The sequence below is a fragment of the Schistocerca nitens genome, chromosome 8 (genome assembly GCF_023898315.1).
Source record: "Schistocerca nitens isolate TAMUIC-IGC-003100 chromosome 8, iqSchNite1.1, whole genome shotgun sequence".
NCBI lineage: Eukaryota > Metazoa > Arthropoda > Insecta > Orthoptera > Acrididae > Schistocerca > Schistocerca nitens.
This window is the reverse complement of record NC_064621.1, coordinates 462064017-462077437: the sequence shown is the minus strand read 5'-3', so window position 1 is coordinate 462077437 and position 13421 is coordinate 462064017. Positions and strand designations below refer to the sequence as shown.

At 40.7% G+C, this 13421-nt stretch overlaps 1 protein-coding gene across 4 annotated transcripts in view; it reads left to right on the top strand.

Annotated features, from left to right (window-relative positions):
- Positions 1–13421, top strand: part of LOC126198967 (uncharacterized) — a 157706-nt gene that overhangs the window by 11816 nt on the left and 132469 nt on the right. The gene's annotated exons all lie outside the window — the stretch shown is intronic.

Genomic DNA, 13421 nt, shown 5'->3' with positions numbered 1-13421 from the left:
TGCACCACATACGCTACAAGAACATAGGTGACCGGTTTCAGTCATATCACATGACCATCATCAGACCTGTAATTTAATTTAGAAAGTAATAGAAACCTTACTAGATTGACAGTAAAATATGACAAAATGCTTATAAGGATAAAATGCTTTTTTATATTTGTCAGGATGACATGACCTAGCATTAATAATGACATCAGTAGTTGTAGGCATTTTTTAAGTCCACCGGATGCTAAAATTACCCCTTGAAGAAAATGAGATAAAAAAAGAAACAACTATTCTAAAACAGATTGCGAAGACCAATTCTTTTGATACGCGTCAGGTTGACATTATGTTTAATAAAATGCAACAAACACAAAGTACACCAATAATAGGAGCTCATAAATACATAAAAATGACATACATAGGGAACATATCAGATAGGATCAGTAATCTATTTAAGAATTCTGAAATAACAACAGCATTGGAAACTAACAGTACTTTGCAAAATAAATTAAGACATACTGTAGGTAATGATAACGATAGATTTCTCAGATCAGGGGTTTAAAAGATCCAATGTGGTGATTGTAAAAAAATATACATTGGCCTAACAGGCCGGAGCTTTACTATAATCAGTCTTCGGCCATCATATAACTTTTAATAAGCATGCCGAAGGGATGGCACAACAGAATTTGCAAGTCCTTCATTACACTAATAAAGGCTTATTATTAAATATTTTGGAGGAGATTGAGATATATGCTCATTATAGAGATGAACTGTCAGTGCTTCTCAATGAACCATTGAATTTTCGTGAAAAACATTTTTATGACCTCTTTGACGAAATTCTATGAGCACATATGTACTCTTTTGTTCAGAAAATCATAGGACCCAGTTGTATCCATCGCAGAAATGTACCTTGGAGCAGTACGTAAATAAGAGGTGCATTCAAGTCCTAAGGTGTCCGATTTTTTTTCTCCGGACTGGAAAGAGATAGAAACATGCGCATTGTTTTAAAATGAGGCCGCGTTCATTGTCAATACGTCCCAGAGGTGGCAGCACCGTACGGCAGATGGAATTTTACCGCCAGCAGCGAGAATGAGAACTGTTTTAATTACTTAAAATGGCGACATTTTCCTTACTTGAACAGCGTGCAATCATTCATTTTCTGAATTTGCGTGGTGTGAAACCAATTGAAATTCATCGACAGTTGAAGGAGACATGTGGTGATGGAGTTATGGATGTGTCGAAAGTGCGTTCGTGGGTGCGACAGTTTAATGAAGGCAGAACATCGTGTGACAACAAACCGAAACAACCTCGGGCTCACACAAGCCGGTCTGACGACATGATTGAGAAAATGGAGAGAATTGTTTTGGGGGATCGCCGAATGACTGTTGAACAGATCGCCTCCAGAGTTGGCATTTCTGTGGGTTCTGTGCACACAATCCTGCATGACGACCTGAAAATGTGAAAAGTGTCATCCAGGTGGGTGCCACGAATGCTGACGGACGACCACAGGGCTGCCCGTGTGACATGTTGTCAAGCAATGTTGACGCGCAACGACAGCACGAATGGGACTTTCTTTTTGTCGGTTGTGACAATGGATGAGACGTGGATGCCATTTTTCAATCCAGAAACAAAGCGCCAGTCAGCTCAATGGAAGCACACAGATTCACCGCCACCAAAAAAATTTCGGGTAACCGCCAGTGCTGAAAAAATGATGGTGTCCATGTCCTGGGACAGCGAGGGCGTTATCCTTACCCATTGCGTTCCAAAGGGCACTACGGTAACAGGTGCATCCTACGAAAATGTTTTGAAGAACAAATTCCTCCCTGCACTGCAACAAAAACGTCCGGGAAGGGCTGCGCGTGTGCTGTTTCACCAAGACAACGCACCCGCACATCAAGCTAACGTTACGCAACAGTTTCTTTGTGATAACAACTTTGAAGTGATTCCTCATGCTCCCTACTCACCTGACCTGGCTCCTAGTGACTTTTGGCTTTTTCCAACAATGAAAGACACTCTCCGTGGCCGCACATTCACCAGCCGTGCTGCTATTGCCTCAGCGATTTTCCAGTGGTCAAAACAGACTCCTAAAGAAGCCTTCGCCGCTGCCATGGAATCATGGCGTCAGCGTTGTGAAAAGTGTGTACGTTTGCAGGGCAGTTACGTCGAGAAGTAACGCCAGTTTCATCGATTTCAGGTGAGTAGTTAATTAGAAAAAAAATCGGAGGCCTTAGAACTTGAATGCACCTCGTATTTATATCACAATTTTAAACTTCCAACTAGAAATATTACGAAATACGACTCCATTTTTAATAAATCAGTTCTATGACATTTTAAAAAGTGTATGTAATATCATAGCACTCTGCAGCGGATCATTTCATTATTACATATATCACCAGTGGCAAATAAAGTTAATATAAGACAGACAGGCTGAATCTTGCATAGGTGTATACTCACAGTCGAGTCACAACTCTCATATCGATATGATGCCGCAATGTCAAAGACCTTCACAACATTGTTGACTGTGAAACCATTGTGGTAGTACCACTGTAGCCCATACAGGGCACACTGAGTATACATCGTCTGTACAGTTATTTTAAAGCTTTTAATTGATATTTTATACAATATTTAAGTAGTTCCATGGTTGTAAAGAAATATTTTATACATAACTATTTCTTATGTTATTATTGTATATTTCTTTTTACACTGATTGGTTGATGTGAGGTAGAGGGAGAAGAGGTAGGTGGAGCATCTTCGTATTTAAGCGTATGCCCATCACTTGCTGGCACCAGTTGACATCACAGCAGTTGAGAAGAGTGCTTCACCTACCATCTTTAAAAGATGCCATGGGTATAACAAGGCTTATTGTATTTTATCATATTTTGTCATATTTTATTGTCAGTCTAGTAAGGTTTCTATTACTTTCTAAATTAAATTACAGGTCTGGTGATGGTCATGTGATATGACCGAAACCGGTCACCTATGTTCTTGTAGCATACCTGGTGCGATCAAGACTAAATTTTAAAAAGAAAATTTTTTTAAAAATTTTTTGATCGTTGTTCCAAAAATGTTTATAAAATTGTTAAGTCTATTGTTGGAATTACTGATTTCTGACATTATGCGAATGTTCCTTGACTTTACAATAACTTCTCTTCGTAATTTTGAGTAGCTTTTGTACTATGCAACTACTCCAGGATCTTTACTTGTTCTTCACAAGATATTTTAATCCCTCCAGTGGGCCAAGGTTTTTTTATGAGCTGTTTAATGTCCTCCTTGATTAGTTTATGCGGAAAGCTATTTTCAAATAATGAAATGAATTTATGAATAAAAGAGACAACTCACCAGAAGGCAGAAGTGCTGCATCATTGATAGGTACACAAACAAAAAGTACAGAGCTTGGCTTACTTTCGGAGTGCACTTTCTTTTTCAGGCTTGTAAGACAAACCTGCAGAACTACACACACACACACACACACACACACACACACACACACACACACACACAAGCGCGCGCGCGCGCACCTGTCTCCCTACACTGTTCTCAGTCGAATGACAGCTCTTGCCTGGCCCACAGTGAGTGAACTGGGGTGAGGTAATAGTGTGGGGTGGGCGAGGGATGGAGAGAGGTGGGAGGCAACAAGGTTGGGGGGGGGGGGGGCGTCTAGTGGCTCATGGGAGAGTGGGGAGCCATCTGTGGGCTAGCTAGGGGTGCAGGTGGAAGGGACAGGTGGCAGACGGCTGGGCACGCAATTTCATAGGTCTGCCAGCTGCCCCCTCTACCTGCACACCTAGCTAGGCCACAGATGCCCCATTCTCCCATGAGCCACTAGACACCTCCCCCCAACCCCCTCCCTGCCTCCCAGCTCTCTCCATCTCTCATCTCACACCCCCTTCCTATGCCAGTACACTCACCATGGGCCAGGAAAGAGCTGGCGGACGAATGAACACAGTGTAGGGAGACACAGCCAAGCTCTGTACGTTTTGTTTCCGTACCTATCGATAATGCAGCGCTTTTGCCTTTCGGTGAGTTGTCTTCTTTATTCCCAAATAATGTGTAATTCTCAATCAGAACTTTCCATACATTATGATATGAATTTATCATAGAATAGAAAAGTTTTATGTTATCATTTGGGTCGTTATAGATTTCATCCCAGGTCATCTCTTGTAAACTATTCGTAAAAACATTTCTCCGGGAGTCATTAATTATATCAACTGATTTCGAATGATGAGTATCTGTACTGAAAGGCACTCTCTCGTTTATCTTAACTAGCAATGCATCATGATCAGAGAGAGCATTTGTTAGTGGGTAAACAGTTTTCTCTTACTTTGAGCTTCGCCAAAGAAAACCTTGTCAATTAGGGTCCTGCTTTCTTTATCCACCCTTGTTGAAAAGTTAATTACTGAACTCAAACTGTAGAATTCAGATAAGGTTTTCAGGCCATTTTTCACGTTGATTTCCTTTAGAAAATCTACAATAAAGCCGTTCAAACAAATTTCGGGCTTGCAGCCGGTCGTCGTTCAATACTTCGCACGATATTTCAACTGGGCACCTGCCAGTCATTTTCACGTGAGCCGTCGCAGACTGGCGAAAACGTCCTCCGTTCTGCAATATATAACGTACTGTAACTATTCTGCACATGTGTCGAAAACTTGATAGTTGAACCACACTGCCCGCCGGCAGTGCCCCCGTTGGTGGAATAGCGGAACTCAGTCGCCCTCTGCGTTGCTGTTTGCCACGGCCGTCAATGCACTCTGTCGTCTTCGATTCGAGCAAATCGTGGAGATGATGGGATTCCATGCACTGTCCAGCTGGTAGCCGCTGTCACGGTTTAACAGATTTTCCGCCAGTCATATTTCTACGGATTCTTTAATAATGGAGTCCCAGAAAGACGTTGCTGTGGACAAAATCATTGTTTTCTCATACTCCATTGAATGTTCAGCAATAGCGGACTTGCTTGGCTGCAAAAGGCGGGCGTAACGTTGATGTTCAGAGCAGCGTTCTTTCACGGTGCGTGTGGTTTGACCTATGTAAGCCATACCACATTGGCACGGTATCTTGTAAATTCCGGCCTTTCGTAGTAACAGATTGTCCTTAACTGATCCCACAAGGTCCGCAATCTTCGATGGTGGGCGGAAAACCACTTTTACCTGAAATTTTCGGAGGATTCTTGCTATTTTAAACGAAGTGTTGCCAACGAAAGGAAGAAAAGCTAAAGATTGTTCCGGCATGTTCTCCTCTTTATTCACTTCCTGCTTCTTAGTTTTAACTGTTAGTGCCCTGTTAATCTGCCAGATGGAATACCCATTTTCGCTGAATACTGTCTTTAAATGGGCAAGTTCTTGAGGTAAGCTATCTAGATCTTTGACAGTATGAGCTCTATGAACAAGTGTTTTAAACAAACTCATGGTTTGCGATGGGTGATGGCAACTCGATGCTTACAGGTACAAATCAGTATGAGTGGATTTCCGGTAAACTGAATGCCCTAGAGAACCATCATTCTTCCGTTGAACCAGGACATCCAAGAAAGGCAAACAACCATCTTTCTCTATTTCCATGGTGAACAGGATGTTGCTATGAATGGAGTTGAGGTGACGTAGAAACTCCATTAATTTATCTTCTCCATGAGGCCACACTATGAAAGTGTCATCCACATACCGCCAAAAAACTGTTGGCTTCAGGGCAGCTGATTCAAGCGCTCTCTCTTCAAAATCCTCCATAAAAAGGTTGGCCACTAAAGGAGACAGGGGACTACCCATGGCGACACCGTCAGTCTGTTCAAAATATTCTTGATTAAACATAAAATAAGTTGAGGAAAGAGCATGCCTGAACAAAGCAGTGATATCAACAGGAAACATGTTACCAATCAGTGTCAAAGAATCTGCAAGAGGAACTTTTGTAAAAAGTGAGACCACATCAAAACTTATTAGATGGTCTACACTGCTAAGACGAAGAAGGGGGCTCTTCTTCTTTTATGTGTAACTTATCTAACCCTTTGGTTATGTGACACTCAGAAGGAGCAGTATGTATGTCTTTCCCAAGCTCTGTAAGTTTTCCAAGCCGACAAGAAGCTCTTCTACTTTGTTACTGAGTCCTCTAATCTTTTGATGAAATAAAGTAAACTTACTTTTCACTGCATTCTTAAGTATTTTTTTGAAGCTCTTCTGTTATCTTGACTTCTTTTGAAACTGGGTGCCCGAATCCTGATTCTAAAAAAGGTAACACTCTATCACCAGTAACAATAGGGATCTTGCATTGTATGATGGTGGCTCTCCATACATTTTCTGCTAGAAGATCAGCCATCCTTTCTTTTCCTCTTCTATTCAGGTGTTGGCTGTATCTAGTATTTCCTCATCTCACAAATGCATCAACAGGCACTGCACTCATATGAGATCTCATTTCAGTTAGCAGCAGCTTGCTAACACAGTGTTCTCACTGCTCACAACAGTGTTATCAGTGCTAGTCATAGTGCTGTAGGACCTCCACAAAACTCGCATTTATGTGTGTAGTTGCTACTATTATTTCATCTAGATCTCCCTTAATGCAGTAATTTCTGCTCAAGAAGGTAGCAACACTAAGAAACTGTAGACAACTACAGGAAGGCCTGTAAATGATTGATGAATGGTACAAGGGCTGGTATTGACCCTGAACATAAATAAATGTAACATATTGTGCATAAATAAAAGAACAAGTCCACTGCTGTACAGGTACACCATTGGTGATAACACTGAAACAGAAACTAGTGTAAAATACTTAGGGGTAACCATCTGTAGTGATCTAAAGTGGGATGACCACATAAAACAAATTATAGGAAAATCAGATACCGGCTGAGATTCGTAGGATGAATCTTGAGGAAATGTAATTTATCCACAAAAGAAGGGTGTACAAAACACTTGTTCAACCAACTCTTGAATAGTGCTCATCTGTCTGGTGCCCAAACCAAGTTTTATTGACAGAAGAGGTAGACAGGATGCAACAAAGAATGGCATGTTTCATCGCGGACTCATTTTGTCAGCATGAGAGCATTACAGAAATACTCAACAAACTCCAGTGGCTGATGCTGCAAGAGAGACATTGTGTATGATGGAGAGGTTTGCTATTGAAATTCTGTGAGAGTACATTCCCAGAAGAGTCAAGCTACATATTACTTTCTCTCACATACATATCACGAAATGACCACAACAAGAAAATAGAGCTAATAAGGAGATTTACGGACAATGTCCAGTTTCAGTTTCTACTTTGACTTAGTGCTACAGTCCTCTCCTGGTCGCAGTGACAGGTTTAGCTGTGTGTGTGTGTGTGTGTGTGTGTGTGTGTGTGTGTGTGTGTGTGTGTGTGTGTGTGTGTGTGTGTGCGCGCAGTGTTTTTAATCTTGTTTATTTGCTGTTCAACCATTCAGTGCTTGAACTGTAGGGCGAGTCAATACTTTACTCTTTGCATGATTTGTTCTGAACTGCTTGGAAAATTGCTGTAACTAAGAGAACTGTACTTTGCAGTTCATTAGTCATATTCCATAGATCTTAAAGAGAAGGGCCTCCAGGATGTGGGAAGAAGTCAAAGATGGACATGTTTTTAACCGTGCGATAAAATGAAATGACTTAACATTACAAAACATCAGTGTATTAAGGTGCTATGATTAATTACTAAATAGTCTAAAACATTAATTTTAAGGGTTACTGTAAAGATAATATTTAATCAAATAAACTGAGCTACTCAACAAAGTTCTTTTATTCAGTCTTAAACTCCTCCATATTATGCGTAGTATATATTATGCTCTGTGGTAGCTTATGGAATATGTATGTACCTATGTATCAGAATTCCATCTGTACTGAAGTTAAGCTCTTGAAATCTTCATAAATATTCAAGATATAATTCTCATAACACACTTCTGTATTCTGAAAATACTATCTCTGATTGTTGAGTTTCCTTGCTTGTCCCGGAGGTGCTGACCTGTCACCTCATCTGTGTCACCAAATACCTTGATCTCATAATTCTTCCTCAGGCTTTTCTATTCCTCTGCTCTCCGTCACTTCTTAGCTACCCTTTTTGTGATCTTCTTTTTCTTCTAGGAGGTTGCCATGAAACTGCTGTCTTTGGCCATCTGTCTTCCATTCATTCAACATAACCCAATCACCCCAGATGTCTTTCTACTGTTCTATCTACATCTAGATACATACTCTGCAAGCCACCACACAGTGTATGGCAGAGGGTATATTGTACCACTACTAGTCATTTCCCTTCCTATTTCATTTGCATGTTGTTACTGTTGTTGTGGTCTTCAGTCCCGGGACTGGTTTGATGCAGCTCTCCATGCTACTTTATCCTGTGCAAGCTGCTTCATCTCCCAGTACATACTGCAGCCTACATACTTCTGAACCTGCTTAATTTATTCATCTCTTGGTCTCCCTCTACGATTTTTACCCTCCACGCTGCCCTCCAATACTAAATTGGTGATCCCTTGATGCCTCAGAACATGCCCTACCAACCGATCCCTTCTTCTAGTCAACTTGTGCCACAAACCCCTCTTCTCTACAACTCTATTCAATACCTCCTCATTAGTTATGTGATCTACCCATCTAATCTTTAGCATCCTTCTGTAGCACCACATTTCGAAGGTTCTATTTTCTTCTTATCAAAACTATTTATCATCCATCTTTCAATTTCATACATGGCTACACTCCATACAAATACTTTCAGTAACGACTTCCTGACACTTAAATCTATACTCAATGTTAACAAATTCCTCTTCTTCAGAAACGCTTTCCTTGCCATTGCCAGTCTACATTTTATATCCTCTCTACTTCGACCATCATCAGTTATTTTGCTCCCCAAATAGCAAAACTCCTTTACTACTTTAAATGTCTCATTTCCTAATCTAATTCCCTCAGCATCATCTGAGTTAATTCGACTACATTCCATTATCCTTGTTTTGCTTTTGTTGATTTTCATCTTATATCCTCCTTTCAAGACACGGTCCATTCCGTTCAACTGCTCTTCCAAGTCCTTTGCTGTCTCTGACAGAATTACAATGTCATCAGCGAACCTCAAAGTTTTTATTTCTTCTCCATGGATTTTAATACCTACTCCGAATTTTTCTTTTGTTTCCTTTACTGCTTGCTCAATATACAGATTGAATAACATCTGGGAGAGGCTACACCCCTGTCTCACTCCCTTCCCAACCACTGCTTCTCTTTCATGTCCGTTGATTCTTATAACTGCCATCTGGTTTCTGTACAAATTGTAAATAGCCTTTCGCTCCCTGTATTTTACCCCTGCCACCTTCAGAATTTGAAAGAGTATTCCAGTCAACATTGTCAAAAGCTTTCTCTAAGTCTACAAATGCTAGAAATGTAGTTTTGCCTTTTCTTAATCTAGCTTCTAAGATAACTCGTAGGGTCAGTATTGCCTCATGTGTTCCAACATTTCTACGGAATCCAAACTGATCTTCCCCAAGGTCAGCTTCTACCTGTTTTTCCATTCGTCTGTAAAGAATTCGCATTAGTATTTAGCAGCCGTGGCTTATTAAACTGATAGTTTGGTAATTTTCACATCTGTCAACACCTGCTTTCTTTGGGACTGGAATTATTATATTCTTCTTGAAGTCTGAGGGTATTTCACCTGTCTCTAATGGAATGTTATCTACTCCTGGGGCCTTGTTTCGACTTAGGTCTTTCAGTGCTCTGTCAAACTCTTCACACAGTATCATATCTCCCATTTCATCTTCATCTACATCCTCTTCCATTTCTATGGAAGTACATCGCCCTTGTATAGACCCTCTATATACTCCTTCCACCTTTCTGCTTTCCCTTCTTTGCTTAGAATTGGGTTTCCATCTGAGCTCTTAATATTCATACAAGTAGTTCTCTTTTCTCCAAAGGTATCTTTAATTTTCTTGTAGCAGTATCTATCTTACCCCTAGTGAGATAAGCCTCTACATGCTTACATTTGTCCTCTAGCCATCCCTGCTTAGCCATTTTGCACTTCCTGTCGATCTCATTTTTGAGACGTTTGTATTCCTTTTTGCCTGCTTCATTTACTGCATTTTTATATTTTCGTCTTTCATCAATTAAATTCAATATTTCTTCTGTTACCCAAGGATTTCTACTAGCCCTCGTCTTTTTACCTAATTGATCCTCTGCTGCCTTCACTACTTCATCCCTCAAAGCTACCCATTCTTCTTCTACTGTATTTCTTTCCCCCATTCTTGTCAATTATTCCCTTATGCTCTCCCTGAAACTCTGTACAACCTCTGATTTAGTCAGTTTATCCAGGTCCCATCTCCTTTAATTCCCACCTTTTTGCAGTATCTTCAGTTTTAATCTACAGTTCATAACCGGTAGATTGTGGTCAGAGTCCACATCTGCCCCTGGAAATGTCTTATAATTTTAAACCTGGTTCCTAAATCTGTCTTACCATTATATAATCTATCTGAAACCTGTCAGTATCTCCAGGTTTCTTCCATGTATACAACCTTCTTTTATGATTCTTGAACCAAGTGTTAGCTATGGTTAAGTTATGCTCTGTGCAAAATTCTACTAGGTGGCTTCCTCTTTATTTCTTCCCCCAGTCCATATTCACCTACTACGTTTCCTTCTCTTCCTTTTCCTACTATCAAATTCCAGTCGCCCATGGCTATTAAATTTTCGTCTCCCTTCACTATCTGAATAATTTCTTTTATCTCATCATACATTTCTTCAATTTCTTCGTCATCTCCAGAGCTATGGTAGTTGGCATATAAACTTGTACTACTGTAGTAGGTGTGGGCTTTGTGTCTATCTTGGCCACAATAAGGCGTTCACTATGCTGTTTGTAGTAGCTTACCCGCACTCCTATTTTTTTATTCATTATTAGATCTACTCCTGCTCTACCCCTATTTGATTTTGTATTTATATCCCTGTATTCACCTGACCATAAGTCTTGTTCCTTCTGCCACCGAACTTCACTAATTCCCACTATATCTAACTTTAACGTATCCATTTTCCTTTTTAAATTTTCTAACCTACCTGCCGATTAAGGGATCTGACATTCCACGCTCCGATCCGTAGAACGCCAGTTTTCTTTCTCCTGATAACGACGACCTCTTGAGTAGTCGCCGCCCGGAGATCCGAATGGGGGACTATTTTACCTCCGGAATATTTTACCCAAGAGGACGCCATCATCATTTAACCATACATTAAAGCTGCATGCCCTCGGGAAAAATTATGGCCGTAGTTTCCCCTTGCTTTCAGCCATTCGCAGTACCAGTACAGCAAGGCCGTTTTGGTTAGTGTTACAAGGCCAAATCAGTCAATCATCCAACCTGTTGCCCCTGCAACCACTGAAAAGGCTGCTGCCCCTCTTCAGGAACCACACGTTTGTCTGACCTCTCAACAGATACCCCTCCATTGTGGTTGCACTTACGGTACGGCTATCTGTATTGCTGAGGCACGCAAGCCTCCCCACCAAAAGCAAGGTCTATGGTTCGTGGGGGAGGGGGGGGGGGGGCATTTGCATGTAGAACAAGGAAAAAATGACTGTCTATATGCCACCATATGAGCCCTAATTTCTTGTATTGCATGTTCATGGTCCCTACACGAAATTTATGTTGGTTGCTGTAGGATCTACTACAATCAGCTTCAAATGTCAATTGTTAATTTTTTCCAATATTATTGCTCTAATAGAATGTTGCCCTCTCTCCAGGGATTCCCATTTATATTTCCGAAGCATCTCCATAATACTTCCCTATTGATCGAACCTACAAGTAACAAGTCTAGCAGCTCACCTCTGAATTGCTTCAATGTCTTCCTTTAGTCCAACCTGCTGGGAATCTCAAATACTCTCGCAGTACTCAAGAATGGGTCACATTAGTGTTCCATATACGGTCTCCTTAAAATTTTCCCAGTAAACTGAAGATGACCATTCACATTCCCCACTACAATCCTTACGTGCTCGTTCGATTTTATATTGCTTTTCATTTTATAGGTATTTAATTAACATTACATTGTTGAGTGGCACACTCCCAATGCTGTGGGATCTTTTCTCCTACTCATCTGCATTAACTTACATTTTTCTGCATGTAGAGCTAGCTGCCATTCATCTCACCAATTAGAAAGTTTGTCTAAGTCATCATGTATCATCCTACAGTGGCTCAACGATGACTCCTTCCCATACACCACAGCATCAGCAGCAAATAGCCACAGATTGCTGCTCACCATATCTGTCATATCATTTATGTATATACAGAATAATCCAGTCCTTTCACACTTCTGTATGGTAAGCCCGTGAACCTTTGTCTCTGATGAACACTTCCTGTCAAAAACAATGTGCTGGATCCTATTACTTCAGAACTCTTCGAGCCATTCACATATCTAGAAATCTATTCCATGTGCTCCTGCCTTTGTTAACAGTCTGTAAAGAGGCACCGTATCAAATACTTTTAGGAAATCTAGGTATATGAAATCGCCTATTGCCCTTTATCCACATTTTGCAAGAGATCATGTGAGAAAAGGGCAAGCTGAGTTTCACACAGGCAATGCTTTCTGATACTGCGCTGATTTGTGAAAAGGAGCTTTTCAGTCTCTAGGAACTTTATTGTATTTGAACTGAGAATTTGTGAAAGAATTCAGCAGCAAAATGATGTTAAGGATTTTAGTCTGTAATTTTGCTTATTAGTTCTTTTGCCCTTCTCATATGCAGGAGTCACCTATGCTTTTTTTCCAATTTCTCGGGATTTTGTGCTGGGTGAGAGATCTGCAATAAATGCAAGCTAAGTAAGGAACCAGTGCCATAGAGTACACTTTAAAACCAAATTGGGATTCTCTCCTGTGTGAACTTCTTAAATGCGGAATATAAAACCTCAGCTTTCCTTTTGTTACCTTCTGTTGCCACACCTGATTTGTCAATGAGTAACTGAGTGGAAGCTTTCAGCTCAGTTATCAATTTTATGCAGGACCAGAATTTACTTGGATTCTGAAGGCTGGCTGCTGTGGCCGAGCGGTTCTAGGCGCTTCAGTCTGGAACCATGCGACTGCTACGGTCGCAGGTTCGAATCCTGCCTCGGGCATGGAACTGTGTGTTGTCCTTAGGTTAGTTAGGTTTAAGTAGTTCTAAGTAATAGGGGACTGATGACCTCAGATGTTAAGTCCCATAGTGCTCAGAGCCATTTGGGTTCTGAACTAGATCCATTGTTAAGGTATTTGGTGGTAGTGGTTGTAAGCTTCGCGCATCGATCTTTTTACAGATGCAAGAATCCCTACTAATTTTTGCCTCGTGTCATTTACATGTTCTCTTTTGAACTGAGAGTGCAGCAGTCTGTTTCCTCAGCATTTTCATCTATTCTGTCCCTTTTTTGCTTTAGAATAGAATACAGCCACATAGACAACTTATTGTGGATAGTGGGACACACTTATTCATGTGGCATTCAGTTACATTGAACAAGTGGTATCCATCACTCAACAGTCCTTTTA